We start from the raw sequence: 22884 nt of genomic DNA, 5'->3' as shown, positions 1-22884 counted from the left end.
GTAAAGCACGGTTAAACTATCCATATTTGGACACAAATTGTATTTTATTTTATAAATCACAGAAAAAGTCTTCACAGTGCTAACTTGACTGAGATTAATGCTACTCCGATTCGCTAACAGACTTCATTAAATCAACAATAATTTCACACACAGATTAAAGTAAATGTTCAGTTTGGAGTGTTAGATGTGATTAATTGTATATATTAATCTTCTCCTTGGGTTCAGCGTGTCAACAGTTTCTGCAATAAATGTTTGTAGAAATCATTATTGCTTGCATATTTGCTTAAACAAACCTTTCATGTATTTTTTGCATGCAAAGATGGAAGATTGATGTTTTATTGAGGCTGTTTGCTTTGCTGAGAAACCAGGCTCTGCTTGTTTCATATCGATTTTGTTTTTGACCTCATTTTTCTCCCCCTCTGATATCTCACATCCATCTGTACATCTCGGTGAGAGACAGATGAACATGAAGCACACAGTGCTGGTTACAAACCCTCACCGAGACCCAGACAACAACATGAAATATTCAGTAACTTTATTTACAACAGGCAAAGTTTATATTCCCGTTGCTTATGATTTATCCACTACGGTGTGTTCTGAAGCTGTGAAATCATTTGCTTTTCACACAGAAAACTGTCTGTGTGTGTGTATTTGAACACTTTATTAGGAACATCCGTCCACCTCCAGCTGTTTTCTACAGTTCCCTAATCAGCCAATCACTTGATGCATCAAATCCATGCAGATACAAATCAAGAGCTTCAGTTAATGTTCACAATGTTCAAACATCACAATGGGAAAAATCGTGATCTCAGTTTCCGTGACTTTCTTTCACTGTGGCATGGGTGTTGGTTTGAGGCAGATGGACTGCTGGTTTGAGTATTTCAGAAACTGCTGATCTCCTTCCTGGGGTTTTCATATACAACAGTCTCTAGAGTTTACACAGAACCGTGCAACAAACAAAAAATAAAACAATCGAGTGAGTGAGTGACAGTTCTGTGGGTGGAAACAAATGCCTTGTTGATAAGAGAGATCAGAGATGAAGAAATGGCCAGACTGAGCAGTTTGAGCTGCCAGGAAGGATATAGTAACTCATATCATGCTTTACAACCGTGGTGAGCAGAAAAGCATCTCAGCATGGCCAAAGGAAACCAAGCAGCACATTGCTCCTCGTTCCACTACTCCTGTGGTGCTGAAAAGACAGCGACGCTTCAGCACCACTGTTTTGGACGACCATCAGCAGAGTGGCCACAGGGCGGAGCCTGCTGATTGCAAATGGCTGGAGTGGCTTCGACACGGTGCCTCAATCTACTCTCTTCAAGCAGCCAGGGGACTATAAAGAGGTGCTGCAACACACAGAGGGTAATTGGGTCCTCTTCATGCATGTCGACTGATTCTCACCTCTATTCCCTGCATGGGCCACTTTGCCAACACCAAAGACAACAAGCAGGATGACTGAGATCTCAGCGCTCTTGCTGGCAATTGACGAAAGACCCAGATGCAACCAGCCCCTATGTCTGACCCCGCATTCTGCCGGCTCTGGCCCTGCGGCACCTTCCCTGACTGCACCACTCTCACCCCTTACACTTCCCCTGCCTTTTTCTAATAATTAAAAGAGCACATATTCTTCCACAAGAATAAGTCAAAATAAAATATAAATCTTACCTTTCCTTCCCTGAACTGTACAATGTCTGGTTGTTCGTACACCACTGGTTTCTTTCTTTTTCAGGACATTCCAACTCGTTGTATTGGCCCAATATGCCCAGTGTTTCTGCAATGGCTTTGGTCGATTTTCCCTTTTTTTCCGAGCCTCAAAATGGCTTCACCTTTTTCCCATAGACAGCTCTCTGATCTTCATGTTGGTTTATTCTTTTTCACAACAAATGCAGTCTTCACAGGCAAAACCCAGGGCTCAAACTACGAGCAGACATTCAGAGACAAACATTAAAGTGCATATCCTGGACCAATTTTTTTTTTAATATGAAAGTATGTCCCTTTACACACTCATCCAGAAGGGTAATTTTGCACAAGGCCATCTGTTTCATCTCATCTCATTATCTCTAGCCGCTTTATCCTGTTCTACAGGGTCGCAGGCAAGCTGGAGCCTATCCCAGCTGACTACGGGCGAAAGGCGGGGTACACCCTGGACAAGTCACCAGGTCATCACAGGGCTGACACATAGACACAGACAACCATTCACACTCACATTCACACCTACGGTCAATTTAGAGTCACCAGTTAACCTAACCTGCATGTCTTTGGACTGTGGGGGAAACCGGAGCACCCGGAGGAAACCCACGTGGACACGGGGAGTACATGCAAACTCCACACAGAAAGGCCCTCGCTGGCCACGGGGCTCGAGCCTGGACCTTCTTGCTGTGAGGCGACAACGCTAACCACTACACCACCATGCCGCCCAGCCATCTGTCTACAGCAGAAAAAATTAAAATAACAAAATGCATCTGGAAAAATCCCAATGGAGTCTGGAGCCAGATTCGTGACGTCACCTGCAGAAGCACCAGCAGGCTGCGAGAGCTTGCACAGTTTCAGTGCACAGCCTGTGTAGACCAAGTTTAGCAGCTAACGATTTTGCATTGAAATATGGAATTGTCACCTGAGCGCAATGTTACTTCACCTTTGGATGGAGAATGTAATGTTGCTACACCCTCGTACGATATATCTGTTAACCATTTTAATAATTACGTGATAACATGGGCAGCACAGTGGTGTAGTGGTTAGCGCTGTCACCTCACAGCAAGAAGGTCCGGGTTCAAGCCCCGTGGCCGATGAGGTCCTTTCTGTGTGGAGTTTGCATGTTCTCCCCGTGTCCGCGTGGGTTTCCTCCGGGTGCTCCGGTTTCCCCCACAGTCCAAAGACATGCAGGTTAGGTTAACTGGTGACTCTAAATTGACCGTAGGTGTGAATGTGAGTGCGAATGGTTGTCTATGTGTCAGCCCTGTGATGACCTGGCAACTTGTCCAGGGTGTACCCTGCCTTTCGCCCGTAGTCAGCTGGGATAGGCTCCAGCTTGCCTGCGACCCTGTAGAAGGATAAAGCGGCTACAGATAATGAGATGAAATGAGACGTGATAACATTGAATAAATTTGCAGAAAACCACCAGGTCGTTTTCACATAAACAAACCAACGCTGACGTAGGATTCAGAGGGAGGCGTCCCGCACATGACGTCACAAAAATCAATGTTTCCCGGGAAATCCAAATGGCAAGTTTTTTCAGAGGGGGACAAATTCACCTCAAATGGCTTGATTTCAACTGAATTTTTCTGGTATTGCGCAAGGTAAAAAAATTGCACAAAATGCAAAATGTGACAGCTATTTGACCAAAGTTTAATATAAAATAGGAGAATTACATTGATCTTGCTCCTGAATTTACCCGTGATATGCACTTTAATTGTTTAAACAGTCCGTCTTACCAAGGCAACAAGAAACATCTCTTAGTCCATCCATTATCCGTAACCGCTTATCCTGTGCAGGGTCATGGCAAGCTGGAGCCTATCCCAGCTGACTACGGGCGAGAGGCGGGGTACACCCTGGACAAGTCGCCAGGTCATCACAGGGCTGACACATACTGTAGACACAGACAACCATTCACACTCACATTCACACCTACGCTCAATTTAGAGTCACCAGTTAACCTAACCTGCATGTCTTTGGACTGTGGGGGAAACCGGAGCACCCGGAGGAAACCCACGCAGACACGGGGAGAACATGCAAACTCCAGACAGAAAGGCCCCTGTCGGCTGCTGGGCTCGAACCCAGAACCTTCTTGCTGTGAGGTGACAGTGTTAACCACTACACCACCGTACCGCCCCATTTCTTAGTTATGTGTTCCAATATTTTTGACCACTTGGGTGAGTTCAAACAATTGCTGCCACATTCAAAATCATGAACACATCTAGAAAGCTGAAGTTTGGTCTATCATGTCATAGATTCATCTTTTGATCTCAAGACAAAATGTCGTGACCCAACAGTGGTCTGATGAATTCTTTGCTTTTACTGGATCACAGTTTACAACACCAGCATGGGTTCGTACCTGTTTCATGCATGTATATGAAGTAGATTCATTAACTGCAATCAAAAAATTGTACGAAAGTTCCATGTATCGAACAAAGTCTTAGATCTGTACTCATTACACAACCACTGAAATTGAAACATTATAAGCAGTTTAGTCTCGTCTTATCATCCGGTGTGCTGCTGCGAGGCGAATGAGCTGCTGTTAATCATCACTCACACTGAGCGCCATGATTCAGCTCATATTTGCTTTTTTGGTCTGCTACAGAAAGTCAGAAAACACACAGGAAGTCAGAAGAGAGAGAGAGAGAGAGAGAGATCATATTTCTGCTCTCTTTACTCCGTTCACTCTGTGTACGCTGACCTAAAAGGTTTGTTTCCTTTGAGCTGTTTTCCCATATTCTCCCACCGCTCGCTTCTTTTGATTTTTTATTTGTGGGGCTCTTTTGGTAGATCCCCCAGGCAGAAACTCGGCATCTGCTCATTTTTTTCATGGTGCTACATAAAAGATTTTTAAATTTAAATTCACTTTATAGCCATCAAAAAACCCAGATTAACCCACAGAGTGAAGTCAGACTGCCCAGGCGCTTCAGTGAGTTCAAGAATTTATTACTGGATGCCAGATTGGTCCAATTTCTACTAAACTTCTAAAGACATGTGGCAGGTAATTGACTTTGGTTGAATGACTTTCTAGTGAACAGGACAGTGGTGCAAACAACCTAACTATAGAGTACAATGATGTGAGTGAATGAATGAGACTTATTAAGTTCAAAAGTCAGGTTAATATTTTTGTGGGAAATTTACGTATATTCAGAGTCGAATAATGCACATGCTTAAGATTTTCTGGTGAATAATACGCAATTATTGCACAAGGCTGAACAAAATATCGTGATTTCTTAGTGGCGAGCCAGCAATTAATTATCTTCTGATTCCAAATTGCTTGTGACACACTAACAAATCACGATATTTTGTGAAAACCGAGTTCAATAATTGTTTTATCATTTTTTTTAAAAACAATGATTCTAAAGTTTGCACAATGAGTCAAACGATAACAATGAAATTGAGCGATCTTGACAAAACTGCGAAGTAACTGCGCATGAGCAGACCATTATTTGTCATTCGCTCAGCCAATCAAAATGGCGTAAAACATTATTTGAATGCTAAGTCAGATTTCTCACATGTAATTCATATCTTTGAGGTTGCCAGATTTTGAAAAAAGTACCTGAAACAGGGTTTCAGGTTCCAGAATTGAAGCTAGAAATTGCAGACTTATGAATTAGAATATTTGTTGTTAAATGAATGTGATGACGGCCCAAGAAATCCACCACCTCAGCAGTGTACCGCCCCTCACACGACCATGCCGATGTTCCTGAAGAGACAGCGACATTTCAGCACCGCTGTTCTGGTCATGGGGCGGAACCAGCTAATCACACATGGCTGGAACAGCTTAAAGTCCCGGTCCCACAATACCGATAACTGTAAATAAATGGGTCCCTTGCAGTTGATGTGGTCAGTGCTCATACCAGACCGATAACGATACCTATCGCCCAGGCCTGGGTTCATCCTTATCAGTGAGGTTCCTTCTGGAGCGATTTTTCCAGGCCTGGACCTGATCCAATAAAACATCTGATCAATCAGGTAATTGTTTACATGTGATGTCATCTGATCACGTGCTAGTTTTCCCCAGGCATCTTTGTACATCCTTGCTTCATCATGAAGTCATGGAATACGGATTCACGGAAAATAAAAAATATATATATAATCCAAAGCATGGATCTTTTATTGACGGATATGTGATTTTCCATGAAATATCAATAGTAAATTAATAAACATATAAATGCAGGTAAGATATTTTAATTATGAACTTCGGCATTCCAAACATTTCATTGTTTTAGACTTCTTAATTTTTTTAGCCGTGATGCATCATCCGTATGAAATCGGTAACTGTAATACACTGAACCTTTTGTGACCAATCGGTGAATTATTAGCATCCATGATGCATCTGTATTAAAATCCATAACGACTCCGTATTTTGTATCCTGTTTTATTGTATTCCTGTAATCCGTGACCTATCCGCATTATATCAACCACTGGAGTGTGTACATGGGTTGATTTGAAGTCCAAGCTGTACAGTATGATCCGGAATAATGTGCTACTACTTGGAAAAAACTTCCATGACTATTCCTAAATTGCATGCGTTTATTTCCCTGAGTGGCAGAACCAAGCGATATTATAGTGGGGATTATAGTTGTGGTGTTTCTGCTCCAGACTGGAACTAAATTCAGGTCGAAGGACACTCAGAGTTGGAGTTATAGGTATAGTTATAGTTATCGGTGTTGTGGGACCGGGGCTTAAGAGGCGCTTCCACAGATACAGGTTATTTTGGTTGTCTTAGAGCACACTGACTCAGATCTCCTTCCTGTCCGTGCCCAGGTCACTTTGCTGATGCTGAGAACAATGAGGAAGACACCAAAGCAACCAGAGCGCTCCTCAGCAGCCACCTTCACTCCAGGCCTTCCACCACCAGCACCTTCTTCACTCCCTTCATCCCCACACATCCTCCTTTTCCCTTGCTTCCGCTTCCCTTTTTGCAAACAATAAAAGAGCACCTTTTTTTTCCCCATGATGCCTGGGTTGCACTAGGTGAAACTGTGAATTTAATTGTATTTAATCTAAACCTTAAAGGAACCGTGAATTTAGTCATGTATTTAAGTTACCCTTAATAGACTGGAACCAAAATCCAGAATTGTGACACCCAAAGGCATTTTTGAGACAAAGTCAGCAAACAGTCTTATTTTGTCAATTTGGGTGTGCCGAATTCAAATCTGCAATATGCTGAGCTCTATCTGACCTCTGTTGACCTCTAGAGGTCATTGAACTTTGGGCCTGTAAACGTCTCAGCTGAACCCAGTTTCTCAGCTTTCTAAGGAATGAAATGTACTAAAATGATTAATGAAGTTAGCAAATGGCCTTGTTTGTTAAATGTTTGGGTGCTGAATTCATTTTTCATTTGTAAAACGACATATGACCTCTGATAACCTCAAGGTCATTAAACTTGGCCTATAGGCCTATGCATTTAACGGCATTTTTAAACTGACTTTACTCCCCCGAAAAGAATATGAACAGACAAAAAACAAATAGAAAGGAACAAATACAACATTAAATGCCAGTCCATGTACATGTGACTTACTTTTCACAATGAGAATGCCTCGGCGATCACCTTACATAACATTGCATTACATTTAGCGGTTATTGTTTATACAAAGCTACTGAAAAAAGGACAGATTCAGCAGCATACAAAATGTGGGGGCGTACAGGGTATACAGGTTAATCAGGGTTAGTATATATGAGAGTTTTTTTCTTTGTTGTTTGTTTTTTGTTTTGTTTTAAACGGGGTAAAGCCTTTACAAAAAACAAACAACAAAGAAAAAAACTCTCATATATACTAACCCTGATTAACCTGTATACCCTGTACGCCCCCACATTTTGTATGCTGCTGAATCTGTCCTTTTTTCAGTAGCTTTGTATAAACAATAACCGCTAAATGTAATGCAATGTTATGTAAGGTGATCGCCAAGGCATTCTCATTGTGAAAAGTAAGTCACATGTACATGGACTGGCATTTAATGTTGTATTTGTTCCTTTCTATTTGTTTTTTGTCTGTTCATATTCTTTTTGGGGGAGTAAAGTCAGTTTAAAAATGCCGTTAAATGCATAGGCCAATAGGCCAAGTTTAATGACCTTGAGGTTATCAGAGGTCATATGTCGTTTTACAAATGAAAAATGAATTCAGCACCCAAACATTTAACAAACAAGGCCATTTGCTAACTTCATTAATCATTTTAGTACATTTCATTCCTTAGAAAGCTGAGAAACTGGGTTCAGCTGAGACGTTTACAGGCCCAAAGTTCAATGACCTCTAGAGGTCAACAGAGGTCAGATAGAGCTCGGCATATTGCAGATTTGAATTCGGCACACCCAAATTGACAAAATCAGACTGTTTGCCGACTTTGTCTCAAAAATGCCTCTGGGTGTCACAATTCTGGATTTTGGTACCAGTCTATAATGACTTGAAGTACATTTAAATGTTCAAGTTAGTAACTTTAAGTGATGCCGTATACATTCTTTTTAACAGCATATCGTCATCTTTATCTTTAAGAAGTTATGGAAAGTCACTGAAAGTTATATTATAAGAATTCTTAGTTAGAAATAAATGCACTGAAATGTAGCATTTCATAAACTTTTAGGATACTTTAAAGACCCACTGACAGTAATTTCGTATTCATTTTTAAACAAACAATATATGACTCCAAAGATAAATTCTGGTTTTAATTCTTGGTTTAACTGTCCGTTTTAAACATCAGAAGTAATTTTAAATTTCGCGCAGGGAGATTGACCTGGGCTCATTCAGAGATGCCGGAAGTGACGTCACATCAGTGTGTCGTTTTTGTTTACAAGTCACTATGTCGGTTCAGTTCTCACAAGTCTTGTGATATTGAGCTGTGGTTTTGTTGTGATTTCCTTGCGTGAAAAAGTTAAATGGCGTCTAACCGAAAAGGGATTATATGTGTGGCTTACGGGTGTTCTAACACCACGTCGGAAGGAGTGAAACTCCATTCCTTTCCTTGGAAAAAACACCCTGAAATAGCAAAAGAGTGGGAAAGAAACGTTTCCAAAACACGTGCGAACTGGAAGTCAACAAAATGGTCACGTCTCTGTTCAGCACATTTCGAGGAGCACTGTTTCACTTTGTCATCCAGAACTCGAAGAACGTTTGATCCAACTTATCCACTGGTGTTGGAGGAGTCAGCTGTGCCGACGTTGTTTGACAGGCCCGGGCCGAATCAATCTGTCAAAAGAGAAACAGATGACAGCAGACCCCCCGAAGGGGCGGTCAAAAAGCGAAAGTCCGGTGGTGCCTTTGCCAAAAGAGAACGAGCCAGGGTACGTGGCTATGTGTTGTTATTCAATACATGTATGTTGTTTAAAATTTGTTGTAACGTCACAAATGCGTCTTATACCATTGCATATTACTTATCAATAGGCCAAAGCAGCTAATACCAGTAATGTACAACAACTGAAAGGCCAATACCTTGTTTCATATATTTAGTTAGGATAATATACATGATATATGTGTGGAGTGATAGATATAAGATGTCATCCGGCATGTTTTTTCCTATACCATAAAAGAAAAAAAATTACAACAAATTCCTTTCATCACCCCCTCCTCCGTGTCTTATTATAGAAATCGAAATACTGACAGACTATAATATAATGCAACTTTCTTCAAATTAGACGCTCCAAGAAATAGAAGACTCAGAACCCAATGTACATGTGCCAGATCATGCAGAGGAGGTTATACCAAATATTGAATCTGAGGTTTGTCACAGACCATGCAGACATTGTTTTCATGCAATCCAGAACGACATACACTGATGTGACGTCACTCGCCCTAGCGGCAAAAACGGGCAAATGGCTCATGGCGCTTGTAGAAGCCGGGGCAAAAAACACAAAATCGGCTCTGAAATTCTTGATTTTCTACAAAGACGACCCTTTATTCAAGTTGAGTTTTGGATATTTTATTTCACAATACAGCAATAAAACAATAAATATACATATTACGTGGTGTAAAAAGTTGTGTCAGTGGGTCTTTAAGAATATCTTACAGCTATTAATTCGTCTAGTGTTGAGTGTCTGTGTTCGGCTGCTGCAGCCCCGAGTGCGACATGCAGTATGATGTTAGGCGGCACAGTGGTGTAGTGGTTAGCACTGCCGCCTCACAGTTAGACGGTTCTAGGTTCGAGCCCAGTGGCTGATGGGGGACTTTCTATGTGGAGTTTGCATGTTCTCCCTGTGACAAGCACTGAAGTAAATATCAAACAGGAGTCGAGTACAGTCTAACTCACTGCTCCATGTGTAGTTGTAATTATCACTACAAATTTCATTTAATTTACCACTCTCTTTATTCGCCAACATTTAAAATCACACTTGATCTGGCACAATCTATTGTTTTGCATTTTATTTTCTTATCTCATGCTCTGACAGTTAAATGTGCCCACAATTTAATGAAGCCATCAGAGATTAAATCGAGGTCATGAAATTGTAACGTCTGCAGGGGATGTAGACGTTTTTAGCTTGCTATTCTGAGAGGTGGAAATAATAAAATAATGGCGAGATTTTTGTTAATTGGATGTGCTCTCCAATTGCCCATGGTTTGAAGAATAAGCTGACCAAGCATGCATCTGCTTACATTACAGCTTATAGTATTACCTCATAATAAATAAATAAAAAAAAACATTCCTCAAGGTAAAGAGCGTGCACAAAGATTTTCTCTCCTACTGTTTCTTCTAAGTGAGAAGAAAAGGTTTTGTGGGCAATATTCAAGATTCAATATCAAGATTCAAGAGAGCTTTATTGTCAATACATCCATATGCATGTCTACAGTGTGCTGAAATCCCGTTTCCCTCAGGCTGTCCATGGTGCATTTATTGAGAAATAGAACAAAGATTACAAAACAAGGTGCGGTCTATAATAATGCCATGTATAGCTTTCTAAGTAAACATCTCAGTCTCTCAACATCTCGTTCTCTAAGTACAGTAAACAACAAATGACAAGACACAATCAGGTGTAAAATGACATTGTGCATGTGTGTGAAGTCCAAATGGATCAGAAGTGGATGAGAAACTGTAGTTCCAGTTTGAACGGTTTGGTTTCTGTCAGTTCCTCGGGGGTAACAGTGAGTCGAGGACGCTGAGTGCCTGGGGGAAGAAGCTGTTGCAGTGTCTGGCAGTGACGGTTCAGATGCTCCGGTACCTTCTGCCAGACAGCAGGAGGGAGAACAGTGTGTGTGATGGGTGGGATTTGTCCTGCACTCTGCCGTTGGCACAGTGGATGATTCGCTTCTTCTCGAGTTGGGAGATGGGTGTGAGAGAGACCCCCCAATGATCCTCTCTACTGTCCTCACTTTCCGCTGCAGGGACTTTAGTTCAGCGACATTGCAGTTCCCGAACCAAACAGTGATGGAACAGCTGAGAACACGGTCAGTGGTCCCTCGTCCTGCATGAGTGATTTAATAAATAAATAAATTAATTAATTTATCTCATCTCATTATCTCTAGCCGCTTTATCCTGTTCTACAAGGTCGCAGGCAAGCTGGAGCCTATCCCAGCTGACTACGGGCGAAAGGCGGGGTACACCCTGGACAAGTCGCCAGGTCATCACAGGGCTGACACATAGACACAGACAACCATTCACACTCACATTCACACCTACGCTCAATTTAGAGTCACCGGTTAACCTAACCTGCATGTCTTTGGACTGTGGGGGAAACCGGAGCACCCGGAGGAAACCCACGCGGACACGGGGAGAACATGCAAACTCCGCACAGAAAGGCCCTCGCCGGCCACGGGGCTCGAACCCGGACCTTCTTGCTGTGAGGTGACAGCGCTAACCACTACACCACCATGCCGCCCCTAAATTAATTAATTAATTAATTAATTAAAGTTTGTTCTATCCACTGCTTGTCCTTATTTTGTCCATAAACTGTCATTGGTTAAAACTCCATTCATACAGTTTATAGACATTAAATTTAAGGCTATTATTATTCTAATTATAATTATTATTATTGGTGGTGGTGGTGGTGTTTATTTATTTATTTCTTTATTTAAATGTATATTTTCAAATCAAAATTATTTCTCAAATGAAACAAACGTAATTCCTTGTCAACAACAAACAAACAAACAAAAACCTTTATTCGAAGTGTTCCAGCTTGTAAAGGCCAACTGTCTTGCAACTTTCTATTAAAGGTAATAAGCACATAATTAAGTGATTAAAAATTATCATGTTTTCATAAATAAATAAATAACTTTATTCTCTCCGTTGCTTTTATTTCTTTTATACTTAAACGGTCATTGGTGAAATCTCCATTCTTGCAGTTTATAGGCATTAACCTTAAGACTAACATTATTATTATTATTGATGAGGTTGTTGTTGATGATATGTATTTATTTATTTATTTTTGGTTTTGGTTTAAATCTATTTTCAAATCAAAATCTCTCAACTGAAACAAATGTAATTCCTTTTATTACAAGAAACAAACCAACCAACCAACAAACAAACAAACAAACTAAAACCTTTATCTGAAGTGTTCCGTCTTGTAAAGTCCAACTGTCTTGCAACATTCTAATAAGCACAAAATTAAGTGATATAAAATTATAATGTTTTCAGAAAGAAAGAAAGAAAGAACCTAACATGGATGTGGCGTTTATCACTGAACGCTCTTCTTAACCTTTTAAATCTGTTGCAATTTCCTTTTGAAAACTTGACACCAAATTTCTGTGAAAGGAAATCGTTCTGCTCTTGCACTTGTTCATTACTCTAGAAACCCATGACCTCTTTGCTCTTATTTAATGCTGTGCATTCTTTCTCCTCTCATTTAACTTGATTAAAAAGCTTCCCATTCGCCTCCCGTCACTACGGGGTCTCGATGCAGCATGCCATGCAGTTATGGTAACCCTTGCTAGGACGAGGTCCTCTTTCACTGCTCAAATTTTCCAAATCAATAGCGAGTCCTTGAGCCATCGTTTGTGTTGCTCGGTTTCTCACGAACACACATTTAGACTCACGTGTGTGTGTGTGAGATAAAGCAGAACAACTTGGCTAGTTATTACTGTGTGTATAAAGATGCATTGATTTGAATGCATCTGTCATGTTTAAAATGTTCTGAAAAAAAAAGTTTGATTGCAATGGCAACGGAATGCATTCGAGCATCTCTGCATCAATAACGCCTGATAGCACACACCGTGCACTTTATTTACTAGCATTTATTATTTTTTATTACGTTTGCAAATCCGCTACGTTATTGATGTTTGTGGTTGATGTTACACTACAATTTCACTACACCCTCCTTAAGAACTCCTCAGTCATCAACAGCAGACATATTAACTTATTTTATTCTATTTTAATCTCCATAATTACTTTATTTACTGTACAACAGGTTGTTTAATTTCATTACAAAACACATTTTAGAGCTTTTTATAGGTTTCGGTTGTTATAATGGACATCGTATTTGATTATCCCCATCATATCCTTCATGTTATGTTATGTTTGATGATATACTATGTTATGTATAGCTGGTTTGACCCAGTATATACCCAAAAGTTTGTGGACACCTGATCATCACACCTATACATCCTTGTTGAGCATCCCATTCCAAATGTATTCCCCTTTCCTGTTATCATGAACTCCACTCTTCTGGGAAGGCTTTCCACCAGATTTTGGGACATGGATGTGAGGATTTGTGTTCAAGTCAATTCAAATGTATTTTTACAGCACTTTTAACAACAGACATTGTCGCAAAGCAGCTTTATGGAAAATTAAGGACTTGAAACATGAGCTAATTTTATCCCTAATTTATCCCTGATGAGCAACCCTGTGGCAACAGTGGTGAGGAAATACGGTACTCCCTCAGATGATACAAGGAAGAAACCTCAAGAGGAATCAGACTCAAAAGGGAACCCATCCTCATTTGGGTGATAACAGATAGCGTGATTATGAATAACTCACTTCTATAACAGTGTCCTATATATTCATAAAGTGCAACTGTGTAACCAGGAAATTCATTATAGTTTTAACATGAAGTCTGTTTTGTTGAAGTTATAAACTGTTCATTGGTGGAAATTTGAGTGCAAAACTGTTCATGACAACGGCAGTCCTTAAGTTATCATGGCAGTTGTAGTCCTCAGCCATCGTAGCAAAACCGTAAGTGTCCAGAGCCGTCTTCCAAGTGCGACTTTTGACTGTCCATATGGGGCCATCCTCCACAGGAGCAATGTGATGAGATTCCAGCCAGAAGTAGGGCATCAGGATGGATCAGGCAGGTCCAAGGAGCAGAAAGCATCACTGGTGTCTCAGGATTGACATGTAACTTGACAGAGAGGGACAGACAGAGGGAAGAGACGGGGCAGGGGGTGGAGAGAGAGAGAGAGAGAGAGAGAGAGAGAACACAGGTTGTTAGGTATGCCCAATGTCACCCAATGAGTAAGAACAGTATACATTTTGCACTGAGTGCAAGCAGGGACCCCAGCAAAACTAACTATGACAGCATAACTAAAAGAGTGAGCCAGAAGGTAACACAGACATGAGGGAGCCCCGGGACATAAACAGCAGCCACTACACTGTCAAGTTCGCGACATTCACTGTCGTGTTCATTTCACCAAAAACCACGACTGTAATGAGGACAGGCTCTGGTCTTGGGTGAATATCTGATGTCTGGGGTGCAGTCAGTGTTCCAGTTTATCCCAAAGGTGTTCATTGGGGTTGAGGTCAGGGCTCTGTGCAGGATACTTGAGTTCTTCGACACCAGAGGTCACTTTGTGCAGAGGGACATTGTCAAGCTGGAACACATTTCGGACTCTTAGTTTCACTGAAGGGAAATTGTAATGCTACAGCAGACAAATAAATTCCGTACAATTGTGTGCTTGAGACTTTGTGACACAGTTTGGAGAAGAACCACATGTCGTTCAGGTCCAATAAGGATTTTTTTTTTACATGAATATATACCTTTCACCATCTTCCTGCACATCAGAACAGTTTCTTCATCAGAGGAAATGTCCTCGTGCTCTGAATTTATTTCAACATTGTCCTTGGTTTTCTTAATATTTCACCATCAGCATCTTGTAAATCATGGCCATCATCTTGTTAATTGGTGTCTTGGATTTCATCGACTGTGAACTTCTTTTTCACCATGATGGTGGGGGAAGTTAGATACATGGGCATTGTCCTGTGCAGGTCCATGCTGTTCTACTAAACTGAACTTCAAACATTCGTGTGATATTTTACATTGATGGCATTTGGTAGACGCTCTTATCCAGAGTGACTTGTGTTTATACAACTGAGCAGTTAAGGGTGAAGGGCCTTGCTCAAGGGCCCAACAGTGAGACTTTTATGGTGCTGGGATTTAACATTGCAACCTTCTGATCAGAAGAGCAATGTCTTAAGCACTGAGCTCACATCACCACAAGTTTGGGCTGAAACTACAACACAACAGCAACAGAAGACAATATCAAGTTGCTTAGCAACAAGCTAGCTGGCTAATGTTAGAGATAACTACAATGTTAATGGTTACCTTTTCAAAACAGGAATTAGCATGGTGAAGGTTATATATTTTTAACCAAGTACTGTGTCTGTATATTAACTGATCTAAAGCCAATGCCACTTTAAACTCATTTAAATAGAGAGAAGGGGGACTTACCGTAAACTGTTCACAATGTGAGCGGCCATATTGATTTGGTGTCACTCCATAAATGGGGAAGGAACTGGTAGTGAAGGAACTTGTGGTCTCTGTATCTGTTTGTTCCTACTGAAGGAGGGTGTGGTCTCTGTATCTGTTTGTTCCTCGTGAAGGAGGCATGGCCTCTCTGTTTGTTCCTACTAAAGGAGGTGTGGCCTCTATCTGTTTGCTCCAGTGAAGGAGGCGTGGCCTCTGTATCTGGTTGTTCCGAGTGAAGGAGGCGTGGTCTCTGTATCTGTTTGTTCCTCATGAAGGAGGGTGTGGTCTCTGTATCTGTTTGTTCCTCGTGAAGGAGGCATGGCCTCTCTGTTTGTTCCTACTGAAGGAGGTGTGGCCTCTATCTGTTTGCTCCAGTGAAGGAGGTGTGGCCTCTGTATCTGGTTGTTCCGAGTGAAGGAGGCTTGGCCTCTGTATCGGTTTGTTCCTCGATAAGGAGGTGGAGCCTCTCTATCTATTTGTTAGGAGGCATGGCCTCTATAGAGATCTTGCAGTCACGTGACCGGAAAGTACACAACCGCCATCTTGTCGGTCAAAAACACAGCTGAATACTGCTGCACTCGTGTACAGAATGGATCAATTTCAACCGACGGACTACACGGCTCATTTTTCAAATGAACAGATAACTAGATATATGTCTAAAATAAACGATCTACAGATTAGTGACCCTTATGGCTTACCGGACGGAGTTTTCACGACCGGATTTTGAACTGCCAGCGGAATACCCGGACGTGTATAATTACCTCATTAACTTTCCCTCACTGTTCAGTGGTGAAGCACTGCGTGCTTATAAATCTCTGGACAGTTATCTTTACAGAAATTCAGGATTTGTCAGCGACTCAGATGTGGCATCTTGTAAACAAGAATCCTCATTGGATGGGTAAGACACTTAAGTATTGAGTATAGCACTGACCAGCTGATTATAGAATAGAATAAGGTAATTCCAGCTATAATTCCAAATCGTCCGTCTTGTTTACATGGATCTGGCGTTGGAGAGGTAGAGGCTTGGCAGTGGAGGTTTGAGTGGCTGTTTTCTGAGCTTAGTCAACAGGCCGGCTCTGCAGCCTCGCTTTTGCTTCAGCTCCCGGCGCTGCCTCCTTCGCTTTGCTTCCGATAACAATCCACGGAGACCCCGCTGGTCTCGCTATCTCGTCCGGAATGTTGTGCATGCAATGGAAATTGCTACAAACCGTCATTTTCTGCTGGAAACCCATGTCCAGTAAGTCCATACGGTTGTAGTGGATATTGAAGTCCGGTACAGACGAACAACACGCAAAAATACACACAAAAAACATAAAAAACGTGCACAGGTAGGGAGAGCTTGTAGCCACAGCCGTTGTAGTAGAATTGTATATAGTAGAGTTTTCCAGAAGAAAAGGTAGAAGTAAAAGCAGAAGTAGAACCAGAAGTAGAAGTAGAAGGCGGAATATGGCGTTTGACCGACAAGATGGCGTCTGTCACAATCTGGATCGGCTGTGACGTCACATGCAAGTGCTCCATATGTGTTTGTTCCTCGTGAAGGAGGCACGGCCTCTGTATCTGTTTTTTTCCAATGAAGGAGGCATGGCCTCTGTATCTGTTTGTTCATGGTGAAAGAGGTGTGGCCTCTGTATCTGTGTGTTCCTAGTGAAGGAGGTGTGGTCTGTATCTATCTGTCCCACTGAAGGAGGCGTGGTCTCTGTGTCTGTCTTTTCCAGTGAAGAAGGTGTGGCCTCTGCATCTGAAAGTTTTAGTCAAGAAGATATAGCCTCTGCACATACCAATGATAGTAAAAGAGGTGTGATCTCAGTTTTTTTTTCAGTCCTAGTGAAGGAGGCGTGGCTTTCTAATTTTATGTCGTATAAAACTGAACCATGTATTGAATTATCTGCCTGTTAAATGTATCGTTCATACATCAGATCATTGATCAAGGAGATCCACACACTTCTGGAGGAGAACTCATGCACTATGAGCATTTAATTTATTTTATATATAGATATATCAGGTCTTTACACAGTGACGGTCCATTTCTCTTTGAAAAAGATTAATTCCTATTTCCCAGGAAGAGCGCTGTTCTTTATTCTCCAAAGACCTATTTAAGGAAGGTGTTCTGTCAGGAGATATTCATATTAAAATTCCCTTTGGATCTCTGTCCTACATGTGCTTAACAAAAGATATGTACATGTATTAACACACTCTGTGTTCAGCGCTCACTCACACTCGTACACACTGCCTTTATCCGTGTCCTGCCTCTGGAAACAAGAGTCACCACTTCCTGCCTGCCTCAGGTGAAAGAGTGAAAGGACGAGAGAGAGAGAGAGAAGCTCATTTCAAGAGGCTTTGGGACACTGATAAGGAACCTGACCCAAGTCTCACACAGGTGTAAGATAACACACACACATACACACACAGCTGCAGAATGGGAAAAAAATGACATTCACATTGACATTTCTTTGTAAGTTCTTCATGTTTTACAGGAGAAGCAACATACATACACACAGTGGGGCAAAAAAGTATTTAGTCAGCTGATTATGCAAGTTCTCCCACTTAAAAAGATGAGAGAGACCTGTAATTTTCATCATAGGTACACTTCAACTATGAGAGACAGAATGAGAAAAAAAAATCCAGAAAATCACATTGTCTGATTTTTAAAGAATTTATTTGCAAATTATGGTGGAAAATAAGTATTTGGTCAATAACAAAAATTCATCTCAATACTTTGTTATATACCCTTTGTTGGCAATGACAGAGGTCAAACGTTTTCTGTAAGTCTTCACAAGGTTTTCACACACTGTTGCTGGTATTTTGGCCCATTCCTCCATGCAGATCTCCTCTAGAGCAGTGATGTTTTGGGGCTGTCGCTGGGCAACACGGACTTTCAACTCCCTCCAAAGATTTTCTATGGGGTTGAGATCTGGAGACTGGCTAGGCCACTCCAGGACCTGGAAATGCTTCTTACGAAGCCACTCCTTCGTTGCCCGGGCGGTGTGTTTGGGATCATCGTCATGCTGAAAGACTCAGTCACGTTTCATCTTCAATGCCCTTGCTGATGGAAGGAGGTTTTCACTCAAAATCTCACAATACATGGCCCCATTCATTCTTTCCTTTACACGGATCAGTCGTCCTGGTCCCTTTGCAGAAAAACAGCCCCAAAGCATGATGTTTCCACCCCCATGCTTCACAGTAGGTATGGTGTTCTTTGGATGCAACTCAGCATTCTTTCTCCTCCAAACACGACAAGTTGAGTTTTTACCAAAAAGTTCTATTCTGGTTTCATCTGACCATATGACATTCTCCCAATCCTCTTCTGGATCATCCAAATGCTCTCTAGCAAACTTCAGATGGGCCTGGACATGTACTGGCTTAAGCAGGGGGACATGTCTGGCACTGCAGGATTTAAGTCCCTGGTGGCGCAGTGTGTTACTGATGGTAGCCTTTGTTACTTTGGGCCCAGCTCTCTGCAGGTCATTCACTAGGTCCCCCCGTGTGGTTCTGGGATTTTTGCTCACTGTTCTTGTGATCATTTTGACCCCACGGGGTGAGATCTTGCATGGAGCCCAGATCAAGGGAGATTATCAGTGGTCTTGTATGTCTTCCATTTTCTAATAATTGCTCCCACAGTTGATTTCTTCACACCAAGCTGCTTACCTATTGCAGATTCAGTCTTCCCAGCCTGGTGCAGGTCTACAATTTTGTTTCTGGTGTCCTTTGACAGCTCTTTGGTCTTGGCCATAGTGGAGTTTGGAGTGTGACTGTTTGAGGTTGTGGACAGGTGTCTTTTATTCTGATAACGAGTTCAAACAGGTGCCATTAATACAGGTAACGAGTGGAGGACAGAGGAGCCTCTTAAAGAAGAAGTTACAGGTCTGTGAGAGCCAGAAATCTTGCTTGTTTGTAGGTGACCAAATACTTATTTTACCGAGGAATTTACCAATTAATTCATTAAAAATCCTACAATGTGATTTCCTGGATTCTTTCCCCCCATTCTGTCTCTCATAGTTGAAGTGTACCTATGATGAAAATTACAGGCCTCTCTCATCTTTTTAAGTGGGAGAACTTGCACAATTGGTGGCTGACTAAATACTTTTTTGCCCCACTGTATATATATATATATATATATATATATATATATATATATATATATACGGTATATATACACACACACACACACACTATATTGCCAAAAGTATTTGCTCACCCATCCAAATTATCGGAATCAGGTGTTCCAATCACTTCGATGGCCACAAGTGTATAAAATCAAGCACCTAGGCATGCAGACTGTTTTTACAGTTTGGAGCTGGCCCCTTCCTCTTCCAACATGACTGTGCACCAGTGCACAAAGCAAGGTTCATAAAGACATGGATGACAGAGCCTGGTGTGGATGAACTTGACTGGCCTGCACAGAGTCCTGACCTCAACCCGATAGAACACCTTTGGGCTGAATTAGAGTGGAGACTGAGAGCCAGGCCTTCTCGTCCAACATCAGTGTGTGACCTCACAAATGCGCTTCTGGAAGAATAGTAAAAAATTCCCATAAACACACTCCTAAACCTTGTGGACAGCCTTCCCAGAAGAGTTGAAGCTGTTCTAGCTGCAAAGGGTGGACCGACGCCATATTGAACCCTATGGATTAGGAATGGGATGTCACTTAAGCTCATATGTGAGTCAAGGCAGGTGAGCAAATACTTTTGGCAATATATATATATATATATATATATATATATATATATATATATATATATATATATATATATATGTGTATATATATATATATATATATATATATATATATATATATATATATGTATATGTATGTATATATATATTGCAGCAGCGGGTCACATATTTCATGAATCAGTAAGAAACAATCATAAAATATAAAGCTTATTTGGAAAATTGATCAAATTCTGCTCATAAAATACTGTTTTAGCCTAATTAGCACATGATAGAGCTGTAAAGTGGAGAAAAAAGCCTGCTACAGAAATCTGGAACACACTACCTCAATATTTGGCAGATCCTCATTTACCTCGTTTGGCAGTTAGTTTACTGGCAGGTTCAAACGCAACTCAGACTTATAATTTAATTTTGGGTTTAGAAGTAATCTTTTTATAGTAATTGTGCTTAAATTTAATTATTGCTGCTGTGAGGCATCATTTATTCAGGGCTATTACATTTTAGAATTAGTCCTGCTGTTCTTACGATGAAAAAAAACATCATCATCATCATCAACAACAACAACAACTCCACCCACATCAGCATGGACCATTAATTTATACAATTAAAATTATGCATAAAAGTACAAAAAAAAAAAGAGGGCTTGCACCCATGCAAATTTGAAACATGGCAATGTTAATTAATTAATGCTGAATTAAGTTGATTAGTTTTTATTATAATTTTTATATAACACAGTGATAAAAATAAAATTATACAAAACAGAATTTTTTTAAAAGTATTATTATTATTATTATTATTATTGGGCGGCACGGTGGTGTAGTGGTTAGCGCTGTCGCCTCACAGCAAGAAGGTCCGGGTTCGAGCCCCGTGGCCGGCGAGGGCCTTTCTGTGCAGAGTTTGCATGTTCTCCCCGTGTCCGCATGGGTTTCCTCCGGGTGCTCTGGTTTCCCCCACAGTCCAAAGACATGCAGGTTAGGTTAACTGGTGACTCTAAATTGAGCGTAGGTGTGAATGTGAGTGTGAATGGTTGTCTGTGTCTATGTGTCAGCCCTGTGATGACTTGTCCAGGGTGAACCCCGCCTTTCGCCCGTAGTCAGCTGGGATATTATTATTATGATTTAAGTTAAGTTTAATTTTATAGCGCTTTTAACAACAGACGTTGTTGCAAAGCAGCTTTACAGAAAAATTTAAATTAAAGACTTTAAACATGAGCTAATTTTATCCATAATTTATCCCCAATGAGCAAGCGTGTGGTGACAGTGGCAAGGAAAAACTCCCTCAGACAATACAAGGAAGAAGCCTTGAGAGGAACCAGACTCAAATAGGAACCCGTACCCATCTGGGTGATAACAGACAACGTGATTATAAATAACTTGCTTCTATCACTGCGTCCGATAGTCACAAAGTATAACTGTGTAACCAGGAAACTGATTAAAGTTTTAGCATGAAGTCTGTGAAGTTATAAACTGTTCACTGATGGAGTCTTGAGTGCAAAACTGTTCATGACAACTGCAATCCTAAAGTTAGCAAGTCAACTGAAGTCCTTAGACATAAATGTATTACTGTAAGTGTCCAGAGTGTCTTCCAAGTACAACTTTTGACTGTCCATATGGGGCCGTCCTCTATAGGAGAGCTGTGATGAGACTCCAGCCAGACGTAGGGCATCAGGATGGATCTGGTGGGTCAGAGGAGCAGAAGAGGTCAGCATCTCTGTCTCAGGATTGACATGAAACTCCGAGGGACAGACAGAGTGAAGGGGAGAGAGAGAGAGAGAGAGAGAGAGAGAGAACACAGGTTGTTAGATATGCCCAATGTCACCTAATGAGGAAGAACAGTATACGTTTTGCACTGAGTGCAAGCAGGGACTCCGGAAAAACTAACTATGACAGCATAACTAAAAGGGAAGAGCCAAAAGGTAACATTATTATTATTATTATTATTATTATTATTATTATTATTATTATTAATTTATATAACACATTGTTTAAATTTCTGTCTTTCTTTAGCATATGACTGAAATTTATTCATGTGAATATTGAGTCTCAAGGCTATGCATACATTAATTTATGCATTCAAATTTGTATTTTTAAAACTTTAAGCTTTTTTTTTTTTTACCCAAAATAGAAATAGTTTCCCTAATAACTTCCCCGAAAAAGACTCCCGAATGAGGATCCTTATTACGATGCTCAGTGTATAACACTTCTTCAGGAATACTGTTAGGAATATAAAACTACATTGGTATTGTTTAAGGGCGGCACGGTGGTGTAGTGGTTAGGCCTGTTGCTTCACAGCAAGAAGGTCTGGGTTCGAGCCCCGTGGCCGGCGAGGGCCTTTCTGTGCAGAGTTTGCATGTTCTCCCCGTGTCCGCATGGGTTTCCTCCGGGTGCTCCGGTTTCCCCCACAGTCCAAAGACATGCAGGTTAGGTTAACTGGTGACTCTAAATTGACCGTAGGTGTGAATGTGAATGGTTGTCTGTGTCTATGTGTCAGCCCTGTGATGACCTGGCGACTTGTCCAGGGTGTACCCCGCCTTTCGCCCGTAGTCAGCTGGGATAGGCTCCAGCTCGCCCGTGATGCTGCACAGGATAAGCAGTTATGGATAATGGATGGATGGATGGATGGTATTGTTTAACATGCCTCTTGATCTCTGCCTAATTATATATGTCATGTTTCAGTGTTAACATCTTCAGTGTCAGTGACTGATTAACCAAACAACTGATTAAGTCCATGAGTTTTTTTTTTTAAACTTTGCTAATTTATGATGTTTAAACCAATGAACATATCCCGTGTATATATTTTTTACATTCATAAATAAGCACAGAATTTTGTTGCTGTTCCCTTTTTTTTTTTTTTTAACCAATCATCTACATGTTAGCTATGGATACATTTGTGGAATGCCTGGCATGTTAAAATCTAGTA

The sequence above is a fragment of the Neoarius graeffei genome, chromosome 25, assembly GCF_027579695.1.
Source record: "Neoarius graeffei isolate fNeoGra1 chromosome 25, fNeoGra1.pri, whole genome shotgun sequence".
NCBI lineage: Eukaryota > Metazoa > Chordata > Actinopteri > Siluriformes > Ariidae > Neoarius > Neoarius graeffei.
Note: the sequence above shows the minus strand (reverse complement) of the source record.